This window comes from Tupaia chinensis, unplaced genomic scaffold, assembly GCF_000334495.1.
Source record: "Tupaia chinensis unplaced genomic scaffold, TupChi_1.0 Scaffold000170_1, whole genome shotgun sequence".
Lineage (NCBI taxonomy): Eukaryota > Metazoa > Chordata > Mammalia > Scandentia > Tupaiidae > Tupaia > Tupaia belangeri.
Genome location: NW_006159645.1, coordinates 2,459,804 through 2,473,085, shown reverse-complemented (window position 1 = coordinate 2,473,085; position 13,282 = coordinate 2,459,804).

The following is a 13,282-nucleotide window of genomic DNA, read 5'->3' as shown; positions in this document are numbered from 1 at the left end:
TTAGCTCAGCTTAGCTCCTCAGCTGTGAGCTCTGAGAGGGAGGAAGTCACTATGTAAGTACTTTTTTATATGTATTATAAGCTCCAAGAGGGAGGAAGCACCCTGTGAGTACTACTAGAGCTCTGCAAGCTCACCTTGAACTCAGCAATAAACAACATGACATCAGCACCTCACATCTTTTTTCCAAGTTCCTGTGTCTCTGTTTGACCCTCCCCCCCTTTGCAGGAGGAAAGAACCTTGCAAAACACATATGCTGAAATGTTTGATGAGGAATGAATGAAGGAGTGAGTGAATGATCTGCACAGGTACTCTCTTTCTGTAGTTGCTCCTCTGGGTCACTTTGACAAATTCCCCCAAAAGTTCTCTGAGAACACCTGCCTTCACCACTCTCAATCTCCCTCTGGTGGCCTTATAGCAACTTCCTCAGCTCCTGAAACAGATAGATCTCTTTCCGTCAAAGTCTTTCATTGCTGGAAGGAAGCCCTCTTAGGTAGAGTTTTTTGCAAACTACCTGTAGATCCCATGCCTCCCATTGAACTGTGTCTGATCCATGGAAAATACACTTCATAACCTGCATTCCACAGAGGATACCTTGCTTTCAGTGCAGCCTCCCCTCCTTGCTCAACTGCTAGGCAGATGACTGCAACCAGTCTTTCAAGTTGGCTCTTCCAGGGATGTGCCAGCCTTGCTCCTTCTATCTTCAGGCTGCCAGTGTCAAGCTCTTCAGGCCCTTCTCAGAAGGCACTGGTAGCAGAAAGAATATCTTCCTCTCTCCCATGGGAAGACAGCAGAAATAATGCCAAGTTCTAACAAATATCTCTAAAATTCTATCATCTGGTTTTCTTAGCCACTACTCTTACATCTTCAAGGTATTGTTAAAACTTTTCAGACACATCCCTTTGCAATTCCTATAATTTAGAATATACTCATACTAAAAAAATGCATATATAGTCTATCTGAAATTCAGATTTAACAGGACATGCTTGATTTTCTCTGGCAACCTTTCATGAAGCTGGTTTAGTCATCATGTTAAAACAAGGGCTACTTGACACCTATTTTTTTTCCTCCTTGCCCTGTGAGTCTCAAAGAGAGAGTACCATTTAAATAGTGTAATAACATCAAGTAAGTTAATCCACAGGACAACACATTCCACCATCTATATCTCATGTATAACTTATATAATTTATGTTATTATTTGCTTCCTACTCATATTCTATATCCATACAACCCAGACTATTTTATTTACTTTCATATTTTCATCTAGAAGAAAGGATTCATCCATCAGGTGCAATTTTTTTGAAGTTCAAAGCTTTAGGAGAAGCCACATTAAAACTTTTCATATGGTAGAGGCAGACTTTAATAATAATAGACTTCAGAATCTGTTAGACAATTTTTTCTCTTTTGTGGAGAATTTCTTACCCAAGTGAATGGACTTTGTGAAGTACCCTAGCCAGGCTTGCATGTGTCTTGGAATACTTCCTGTGCAGAGATCACGGCTCCTTCACGGTAAGAAATGAAATTGTGGCCTCTTAAATAAATGAACCAATTTTAAGTGACACTTGGTCTTTCTCAATGCTTCTTCAAATAGTTCTGAAGATTCACAAAGATGAAAAGTCATAATACCTATGAAAACTAGAACAATAAGCTTGTTTCCCAAACTTGGGAGAATCTGACTTTAATGTCACTAGAACCAGACTCAAACACCATGCCACAACTAGGGACTCTCTGTTTTGTTTCTTTTTCTTTTTTAATTTTTAAACTTTTTAGAAGCTTCTTTATTTTCCAACAACCTTGCTTCCACGTTGTATAAGAGTCTGTGGAAGAACACCTGAGGACTACTCAGTAGTTGTTCCCACCTATTCAGTGGTCTGAGCAGTGGGGGCTGCAGACAGTATTCAGTGGCAGACTGAAACCTTTAGTCTTCAGTAGGGAACTGCTGGATGGGCACAGAGGGAACCCACATACCGTCAGACCAGTCTGCAACCTCAGACTGAATATAATAAATTCAGGAGCTGTAGCAGTCCCTTTGCCCTGAATTCCCTCCTTGGTCACAGCCTTTTTGGAAATAGCCTGTTCTTTTCATTAAATCTCTTCAGAAGCTCTGTGGAAGTAGATATCAGACCTCTCACAGCATTCATAGGACATGGTGGCACACATGTGCAGAACTTCCCTGGTCAGCATCTGCCCCATCAGACCCACTGAGTAGGCTTCCTTGTTGTTGCATGAGATGGCTGGGTCCACATATAGAGGAGAATCTGTGTTGCATGGAGCAAAGGTAGGCAGGTTGACATAAGATGCCTCTGTGAGAGGCTGGTGGTCAGGATGGCTTTTCTGTGCTACCTACACACAACTCCATATGGTATTGTTCTGGATTCATGTCATAACTTAAAGGACACTTTCACAATGTCCAGAGTCCTTGATGTCCCAGAAATGAAGGAGGAGGGCATCCTCAAATTCCTCTCAATGGGAACCCACTTAGGTGGTACCAACTTTGACCTCCAAATGAAACAGTATGTTTTCTTTGCTTCTAAGGGGAAAATAAAAAAGAAAGAGAGAAAGAAAGAAAGAAAGAAAGAAAGAAAGAAAGAAAGAAAGAAAGAAAGAAAGAAAGAAAGAAGAAAGAAAGAAAAGAAAATTGTATACATGAAAGAAGGGAGAGGAACCCATTGGGTCTCCACCATTATATACAAGATTTTGTTGAGAAACATGCTGTAGATTATATCTACAGAAAACTAGCCAGCTAGTCCTTTGTTGAGCACTTGGTATTTTTTAGGACAACCAGATGGTAATTTCTCATTCTATTCACCCCCACCTCATCCCTATTACATCCAGAGACTGCAACTCTTCAGAAAACACCTGGACAAGACTTGGGTTGTGGGCTACCAGCATAGTAGTCTCCATAAATAAAACACTATAGGTCTGGGAGAAGATAGAAATAGAAGCAGTAAAAACCAGGGCTAGAGTTTTCCATGCAGTCCATCTGTTCTCTGTGCTAGCGAGCCGGCAGTGGACGTAGGAGTGGATCCCATTTCTGTCTGAGAGAGCAGAAGTAGACGGGAAATGTGTGAGGCGCTGGACTCACCAACCTACCCGCCATCTGTAACTCTAGCAAGGCGATTCAGCCACTATGAAGTGGTCGAGGCTGAGGGCTGGGGCATCCTCCCACCTGCTTCTCATCTGAAAATGGAGCAGCCCAGAAAGTAGGGGGAGATTAAGGGAAAGGATGCCACCTCTGGAAGACTCAGAAAGAAAGAGCTATCTAGAAATTTTTGCTTAAGGAAGTAAGAGGGAAAAAATGAGAGTTGTTTTCATCTCAATAGATGATGAAATGAAGTAGAAAAATGTCAGTGAGAAAATAGACCTAAAAGTAATAAGAAAAGAAAGTGGGGGTTTACTGAAGTAAGAAATAGTTTCAAAAAACAAAAATTTCACAAAGCAGAATTAAACTCTTGTTTAAGGCAGAAATAGCAGAATTGGCATTGACAGACTGAATAAGTAATGTGGAGGACAAACTTGAGAATTCATTATAGAATAAAAAGGGGAAAGACAAAGATGGAAATGATGAGATAAAAAAGGATGGATACAGACACTCAAAACAAAGAACTGACTGAATATCTAAGTGATGTTCTGCATAGAACTATTGGGCCAGTTAACAAACTGATGGATCAAAATTCAAGAATTTGTTCTACCGACAGCATAGCAAATTTAATAGAAAAGGTTCAGGTTCAGAGACCATACGTGAAATACCTCCAACTGACAAGACTAGTAATCCACCTGGATCAGCAAGGATTAATAGATGCATGAATGGATAAATGGATGGATAGAGAAATGGATGCATAGACAGATAACATATAACTGAGTCAGAAAATGGACAGTCTTGTTCACAGAAGGGGAACCCAATAGCTAATGAACACATGAAAAGATGTTTCTTCTCACTGGAAATGACAGAAATGCCATTCAAAATAAGACATTATTTTCCCTAGTGAAATGGCAAAAATAAGAAATTTAGATTATATTAATACACACATAATATGCTGGTGAGAATGAGGGGAAAGAGTGGGATTAGAGATGACTTTGAAGACTGCAACCTAAGAGTGAATAAAATCTGTGAGTACTCTTTACATAGTACATATCAGAAGTAGAAGAAGGTGCAAGAAGAGAAAGAAGGTAGAAGAGGAGAAGGAAGGGAACACAAGAAGGAACGAAGAAAGGCGTTGAGGCAGAGGAGGTGGGGGAATGATAGTTGATATGGAATAGGTAAAATAAGAAAACAGAATTAGTAAAAATAAGCCAAGTACCATGTAGTCTTACTTTTCTTTCATTTTAATTGTTAATCTATTTTGTAATATACTTTATGCATGATTGTGTAATATGTCAAACATGACTATCAGACAAAAAGTTATGTTTAGGCATCCATAATCCCACCACTTGAGGTTTATAACTACAGTTAACATGTGGTATATTTCTTTTGAAACATTTTCTATGTATAAATGCTTTTCCATCATTAAGCATTTTTCAAAAATGATAAAATCATTTTTAAAGATTGGATAATTTTATAATAGTTTAATGAACCATCATAATTCCTAATATGTCCCCCATTATAGAAAATATATTCTATTTCCAAATTTTTAAATTACAATTAAATAATTGTTACATAAATGTTGTGAGCATTTGAGTACCTTCTTACCATGCCTTCATAAATGTAGAATGATTGTTTAAACACTATCAAGACTTCTTATTTCCTATTATTCTATTAACTTTAAGAGCAATTATATAGAGCTGGTCCTGTGGCCTGGTGTTTAAGGGAAACAGATCTCACATGGCCAAGCATGGAGTTGGAACCCAGTCCTGGCAACTTGCAAAGCATGCTGAGGAACTGCAGAATAATCACACCACACTGGGGAGATGCTTTATCTTTCTATCTCTATCTCTCTGTCTCTCTGGTGAATGCACATGGCCCCCGGCAAAAAATAAAAATAAAAAGAACAAGTACACACGTTAATACTTATATTCTATTGTGTGGTGTCTCTTTGTAACATCATCAACCCTATATTTTCAAAAGTCCATGCCAATTTAATAAGTGAAATACTATAATATTGTTTGAATTTGCCTTTTCTTATTAGTAGTAGGTTTTTAAAATTTTTATACTTATAAACCATCTGTTCCATCTGACCTTAGAAAAACCCCTCAAACCTGGTTGTATCTTCTCATGGGGCTCCGACCACTCCATTCTTAATCACCATCTGCTGCATTCCTTCCCCACCCACCCCCAGCACACACACACACACACACACACACACACACTCCCAAGACTCCGACCCTGTTCAAATTTTTACTTTGCCATGGCAATAATCACCTTCTTATATATTTAATAATGTACTTATTTGTTGTTTCCACTTTTTTATTTTCTGTGTTTATCTCTTCCTACCATTATGTAATCTTTCCAAATGCAAAGATTATGTGCTTTGCTTACAAATACATCTCAAGAGTCTAGAAGAGGATCTGGTCCATGGTAAGATTCTCAATGTTTTTCTTGCATTTTGTTTTAATAAATTAATAAATAAATTCTAAATTAATTTATTAAAAAAAAACTATGGTACATCCATACAGTAGATTATTCGGTGATAAATGCATTATCAAGCCATAAGAAGACATGAAGGAAACTTAAATGCACCTCACTAAGTGACAGAAGTCAATCAGAAAAGACTCTATGAGGGGAAAAATAGAATTAAAGTAAGAATTTATTATTGTGCAAAGAACTTTTGAGATTCGTGCATAGTTTCATTCATAGTATTCATTCTCCAAAAAAATTTAAAGACACTTTGTGCTATATCGTTCCAACTATATGATATCCTAGAAAGGCAAAACTATGGAGACAATAAAAAGTCCAGTGATTTTCGGTGACTTTAGGGGGAAAAAAGGAGGAACAAATAGGTGAAGTACAGAAGATTTTTTTGTGAAACCATCTGTATGATATTTGCAATGATAGAAATGAGACATGTGTGGGTTAAAACTCATGGAACTATACAACGCAACCAGCGAACCCTGATGAGAACTATGAGCTTTAGTTAATAATAGTGTTGCAACCTAGGTTCGCCAGTGACAACCAGAGGACATGTGTGAATCCTCTGTAACTTTCTGTGCAATTTTTTGTGAACCTAAAACTGCTCTAAAAAATAGAATCTTGGGACCAGCAGATGGCGTAATGGTTATGTCGCCGTGGTTCAAGTCCCGGACTGGGCAGCTTAAAACACACCGAGTACGTGTGTGTGGATGCCCAAAATCCCACCTGGAGAATGGAGAAGAAGGGACTGTGGTGTGGCACCCCTCCAGGGAAGTGATTTCTCATTTTCTGTTTCTCTGTCTCTCCAGCGAGTGCTCATACACTGTAGCAAAAATCTCTCTCTAAAATAAATAAATAAATAATAAAAATAAAGTCTATTTCTCTAGAAGCAAATAAAGTATCCATATTTTCTCTTAGTCCTGCTTTGCTTTTTTTTAAAAAAAATTTGAATTTATGTTTTCTTACTTTCAGAGGACACACATGCTTGCCACAGAGAGAGAGAGAGAGAGAAAATAAGTGGAGTATGGTCATGTCACAATACTTTTCCTATATTTCTCCATCCTGTCAGGTGTATTTATTTATTTTTTGAGACTTTTTTGCTATAGGGTGCATGTGCTCACCAGACAGACAGAGAGAGACAGAGAGACAGAAAGCGAGAAATCACCCACCCAGGGGGGATGGCCACACCGCAATCCCTTCTCCTCCATTCTCCTCTTGGGATCTTGGGTATGCATGCACACATGCCCGGCATGAGTTTTAAGCCACCGGGTCTGGGACTCAAACTGCGATCGACTACGTGGGAGTCCAGCGACATAGCCATTACACTAACTGCTGGTCCCCCCATCAGGTGTATTTTCCAACTGGAATTCAAACCACAGTCAGCCATGTGGGATCCAGCTCCCTTAACCACTGAGCTATGAGGCTAGCCCCATTTAAATTGTATTAAGTTGTCAAAAAAGTCATGATGCATTTTTGTATAGAAAAAATATGCCATGACTTTTTCTAAAACCTAATACACAACATGAGAAGAGAAGTAATTTAATTAAAATATTTGTTATCCAATTTCTACAACAGCATCATCCTTCTTTTTTGGGGGGAGAGGTTTTTGCTATAGGTCGTGTGTGCTCACCAAAAAGACAGAGAGAGACAGAGAGATAGAAAGCAAGAAATCACCCCCCAGAGGGGGATGGCCACACCGCAATCCCTACTCTTCCATTCACACACACGTTCCTGGCATGAGTTTAAGCCACCGGGTCCAGGACTCGAACCGCAGTCGAACACGTGGGAGTCCAGTGACATAGTCATTATGCTAACTGCTGATCCCAGCAGCAACATCCTTCTTATATTTATGCATGATTCTGTCTTTATTTTACTTTTTCTTTTTAGTTTTAGTTTTTACTATTGAGCATGTGACTTCATGCAGAGAAAGAGAGGGAAAGTGAAAAAATCGCTCCCAAGGGGATGGCCATGCCACAATCCCTTCTCCATTCTTTGTTTTGGGACTTTGAGCACACAAACACCTGGTGTGTTTCCCAAGCCACCGGGCTAGGACTCAAACCTCATAGCCAGCCATGTGAGATTCAGCCATCTTAATTTCCACGCCACTTGCTGGCCCAAGAGTTACAGCTTTTAATGTACTTAAATATCTGACAATCACTGTTCACTGGGATTGCTTCTCAATAAACTATTTATACTAGAATCCAGAACTCAGGGCCTGCCAAGCTTGTTACTTCTTGTACTTTACTCAATGTTGATATATTTAGATGTTGCTATTTGATTATTCTATACAGGTAAGTCCCTACAGTTACGGTGATCAGTCTTGTTCCTCAGAGGAAGGGGTGTCTGGAAGTTAGTACTTTCAGTGCTAAAACTAAGAAAGTTCTGGGCAAATCAAGATGAGAGCTCATCCTAGCTGCATGTTGCCTGCTTGCACTTGTGAATGTATGCAGCCGCTTCCTTCTTACAGACTCGACCTTCCTCTACAAAAGCTTCTACCAAGCAGGAGACTGACAGCGAGGCTGCTCTGAACCAACCAAGGACAAACTAGTATCATTAACATGTGGGTTAACTGGAAAAAAGGCCACCCGTTGTGCATGATAGGTGTGCCAAGGAAAGAGGAAAGAGGAATTGAGAGTGCAAATGAACGTAAGACTGGTGATCACTGCCTTGAGGTAAGGACCAGAGCTTGTCATTTAACAGCTACTATTTCCTAGCTGCGCCTAGCACAAGGATCTCACATTTTGCCAAAAGTCCTGCAACACTTCAAGGAACATGACGAAAATTATAATGTTCATTAAACCAAGTGTCACTAAGTGCAATGTTCAACTCTTAAGCACATCAAGGTATGCTAAGGTCTCTTGTGGCGTTTACTAGCTGATTTTCTCACTAATTTCTGAAACAGGCTCTCAAGCATATTCTTTTTAATGGAAAAATATAAGCACAAACAATACTTTCACGATAAAACAAGACTCTGTAACCAGAACATCAATTTAAATCTGAAGATTGGTTTACACCTGGAATGTCCTGATGCTTCCACAAGGGGACATGAGTTGTAATGATGGGTGAAAATATTCTGTAGACCATAAAGCATCATGTAAGTTGATTAACCTATAATTCACCCATCGCACATCATTGTGACAAATAAAACTGTAAAATTTTATATTAACGTACTGGAATCATTTTAACGTGGACTTCTCTCTTTTTTTATTACTCAATCCCAGTCCTAGAAACATGAATGCCACAGACCAGGTAATCAGAAAATGTTCATCTCCTGAAATACATAATCAAATAGATTAATTAGCTCTGCATTCTGAACCCAGATTTGAGTATCAGAGCCTGATTACTGATTTTTCATTAATAGTGCTCTTATAGAAATACTTCTATCCTGGACACCAGCAGTTGGCATAGTAGCTATTTCACTGGACTCCCATGTAGTCAGCCGTGGTTCAAGTCCCAGAGCTGGTAGCTTAAACTTGCACTAGGCGTGTGTGTGTGTGCCCAAGATCCCAAGAAGAGAATGGAGGAGGAGGGATTGCAATGTGGCCATTCCCCCTGGGGGATGATTTCTCACTTTCTGTCTCTCTGTCTCTCTGTCTGGCAAGAGCATGCTCCCTATAGCAAAAATCTCTATAGAAAAAAAAAAGAAAAAAAGGAAATACTTCTATCCCAGGTTGAAAGGAAAGTGTGTATTTCATTACAGCTCTTGGATTGTACTAACATCTACTACATTACAAACACCTTGCGTTGTTTTTTTCTTCCTCCAAGGGTCTAGTGTCTGTTAAATTATCCCAGAATTCTGTCTTCACAAACACTTATATTCTTACCAAGGAACTAATATTCTTCTTCCTTTCTTGATAATGAAAACTTACACAATTTTTTATGTTTCCCTTTTTGCTTTGGCTTTCAGGGGACCCCAAAACAAATTTTATATTCATTCTATTTGAACTGAACTTTCTCTTTTTATTTTTTTATCTTAATTTTTAAAAGTTTCTTTTCTTTCAAGAGTCCCCATACTTTTCTGGGAAACAATATAAATATACAAATAGTATGTGCTACGAATTTTACAACTTTAAAAGTAGGTGTCTAGTTTGCAAAGGCATTGGTCCAGCTCTGTGGTAGTAAGTACCATTTTTACTTTACTTTGCAAACTTTTAAAAGTCAACACATGGTGTCTACAGAGTATAATGCTTAACTTTAAGGCTTGTGAAATCAACCAAATTTGCATTTTTCAACTAAATTAAAGAACAGTAATGTGGACTTTCTAAACAATGGGAGAGTGGTTGAAATACGTAATTTAGGATATAGATAACATCTGCATTGTAGTTTTTGCTTCAGTGCAGGTAGGAGTCCTAGCTCCCTTTGCTACCTAATAGCTTAAATTATGTTTTCTCTACTATTTAAGGGGATAGAGTTTCTAACTTCATGTGGCCAAGAGAATCACCAAATCCACATATGTTTATAGCCAATATTAGGGCCTCTTAACTAATAATTTCAATATTGGCAGTAGAGCAACTTAATGAAGGATAAAGTCTAGGGGCCCAGCAGATAATGTAGTGGTTGAGGCACTGGACTCCCACATGGTCAATTGTGGCTCAAGTCGCAGACCCGTTTGCTTGAAACTCACACTAGGTGCATGTGTGTGCATGCCCAAAATCCTGAGAGGAGAATAGTGGAAAAGGAATTGCAGCATGGCCATCCCCGGCCCTGGGAGGAGGAGTGGTTTCTTATTTTCTCTCTCTGCCTCTTGCCTCTCTCTGTTTCTCTGGTGAGTGCACATGCCCTGCAACAAAAATCTCTCTTAACAAAAAAAAAAAAAGAACATTGAGTCTGTTGAGTCTGACTTTGGAAAAATCCAAACTCTAGCACTGATAGAGTGTCCTTGAGCAAGTTACTTGTGACTCGCAGTGTAGGTCCTTAATGAGTGGTGGTGTTACTTTCCTCTCACTCTTTTCTGGACTCAAACATCTACTATTAGAAATAATTTTCTTACAGAGATGTTTCCCAGTCCCTCTAAAATGGACGCGCTGTCCCTATCATGTGTGCCCCTGTCTTTTATATTCCCACGCAGTCAATTGTCCTTGCTGGCTTAATCAACCTTCTCCACACCAGACCGCAAGCCATGGAAGGGCACTCACTACTGTATCTACACCATCCCCAGAAATATCAACTGGCAGGGTTCATCTGCCAAGAATCATCAATTAGGGTGGAAATCCAAGGCCCGAACACTAGTTTATTGGGACAGATTTACCTGCCCCAACCTCTTGAATTCTTTCTGACTAGGGTCCGCGGTCATTTCCTAGGTCATACAGCCAAGGTCTCCAAGCCTATCATGATGTTGGGGCTGTCTCATTCCCAGCACTTCTCAGAGGAGGCTTGTGACCCTCACTACACATGACTTTGAACACTAGACAAAGCTACCACCACAGCTGCCTGCCTACCAATGGCCCAGGTGATCCAAAGGTCTGTGCAGTATCAAAGGTTCTACCCAGCTGCTAGAGGGTAGGAGAGTGGGATGTTCTAGCAAGTTGACTCAGATATAATTTCCCAACAGGATAATGATTAATGAAACAGGATCAGAGTGGGGAAAGTGCTGTGGGATCTCTTTTCTATATCCTTGCTCAGGCAAAAAACTGTGAGAGCCACAGGGGCTGAGTGAGACTGGGAGAAAAAACAGAGCAGATTTTGGTCTATCTGAAGCATGCAAGTGTGTATGAGGGTGAGGTGGCTCATGCCGCCATATTCAAATGTATGGACCCAACCCAGATGGCAGGATCTGCAACTCCTTACCAGAGATTGGGCATAAAGGAAGGTCTAAAATACTGTGTTTAATCTACCTCCTTCCTGGGGAGTAGAGCAGACATTTCCTTTCCTTTGAGGAAACATGGCAGGGAGGAGTCCCTAACTAACAAGTATTTCCACCTAACAAGCCCAGCTTTAGATCTCACTGTGCTAATCCTAGAGCTGCAGTCTCTGCTCCGAGGAGTTTGGGGAATGGAGCAGACCAGATTTAGGGTGGATCTAACTAACCCTTAGTAGCAGCTGTTGAGCCGGGCCCTGAGAGATGGACCTTTTTGTTTGGAGTATATAACAACTCAGTGTATGGGTAAGGAACTGAGAGTCAAAGAGGACAGGTGAGTTGCCAAATTAAGTTGATATATGGTAAAACCAGGGTTCCAGTTCAGGTCAGTCTGGCTCTGCCTTTGGCAGAAGATGAAACTGACCCCAAGGTCATGGTCATATTCCCAAGCCAGTAGAAGCCAGCAGGAGCTCAACATCCACTCTGGCTTTGGTCTTACACACTTGGCATTACAGTCTGTATGCTGCTTCCTCTTAGAAAGAAATCCAGAGAGGCTCAGGTATATCTGATTCAAAAAAAGTAAAAATAAAAAAAGATTAATTAAGAAATGCCTTCTACATTATGAAAAGATTCACTACAGGGTTCCTTAAATAGCCTGCTCCCCTAGTGCTTTTATATGTAGGTTGATTTATCAAAAAAAGTAAACTTACAAAAAAAAAAAAACTTTTAAAGACCATGTTTACTGTGTAAAGCAGCACATATTAAGTGCCCCTGCACCACTCTCTGGGCTACAGAAACAGGTGGCACGGCCATTCAGGAGAGTGGAAACCATGTCAGCATGGGCCAAGGTGCACAGGACACCTGGACAGTCGGCGCTGGTCGAGGATTTCAAAGAGCAGGAGGAGGACAAAGGCTCCGTGCTAACAAGAAGTCCTTAAGAGGAAGGCAGTCAAGAAGAGGACCCCTGGCAAGTCATTTTCTGGGGTCTGTGGTTTTCTTTCCTGCCAATGGCAGCATTGCAGTCTTCTCCATTTTCCAACCCTTACCCTGTTCCCTGACCCCTAGGCCTGTGACCTGCACCCTAGGGAGAGAGCTGGCCTGTTGGTCTGAACTCCTCCCTTCTGCAAAATACTGAGTGACCTGCCTTCATTTCTGGGTTGGTTTTGTTTTGTTTTGTTTTGTTTTGTTTTTCCCCCCTGATTTGTCCTTTTCTTCTTCAGATATGCCAGGAACCAGTCACCTTGCTGGTCCTCCAAAATGACTGATCCTCAGGTTGAACCAAGAGTCAATCTTCTGAGGCTCCTGGATCAAAACACATACATCGTTGCATTACATAGATTATATTGTGTGTGTTATAATTATAACTGATTATCACGTAAGTGTATTCAATAACTTAGTGCAATATTATAACTATACATATGTGCATTTGTCTCCCATCTTTGTCTGTGAGCTTCTTCAGTGTGGGGACTATGTCTGATCATCCCTGAGGCTCCATGGGCTAGCACGATGCCTGACCATATAGAGGGGTTGAACCATTCTGACTCCACAGGAGAGAAAAAAATATAAATTTTCAAGAATTATTGGTTAATGATAAAGGCCTAAACTAATGTATAACATCAGAAGTATAGTTTTAACACAACGATAAGATTGTCTAGTTGTTATGTTTCAAATTAGGCTGCCCACCCTCCCCCGAAAACATCTTGGTAAAATCATTTTATAATTAAAATAATTAAAAGAAAACATATTTCCTTATATAATGTTATGCTATTAAGGGAGGTGTGTCAAAAACCTTCATCATCTTTGATAGAATTCCGGCAAAGCATCCTAAGCAATTCTAATGCACATTCCCTTTCATCGTCAATTAAAAAAGGAAAAAAAAAAAAAAAAAAAAAAACACGAGGGGGAAAATGTCGCGAAGAGAA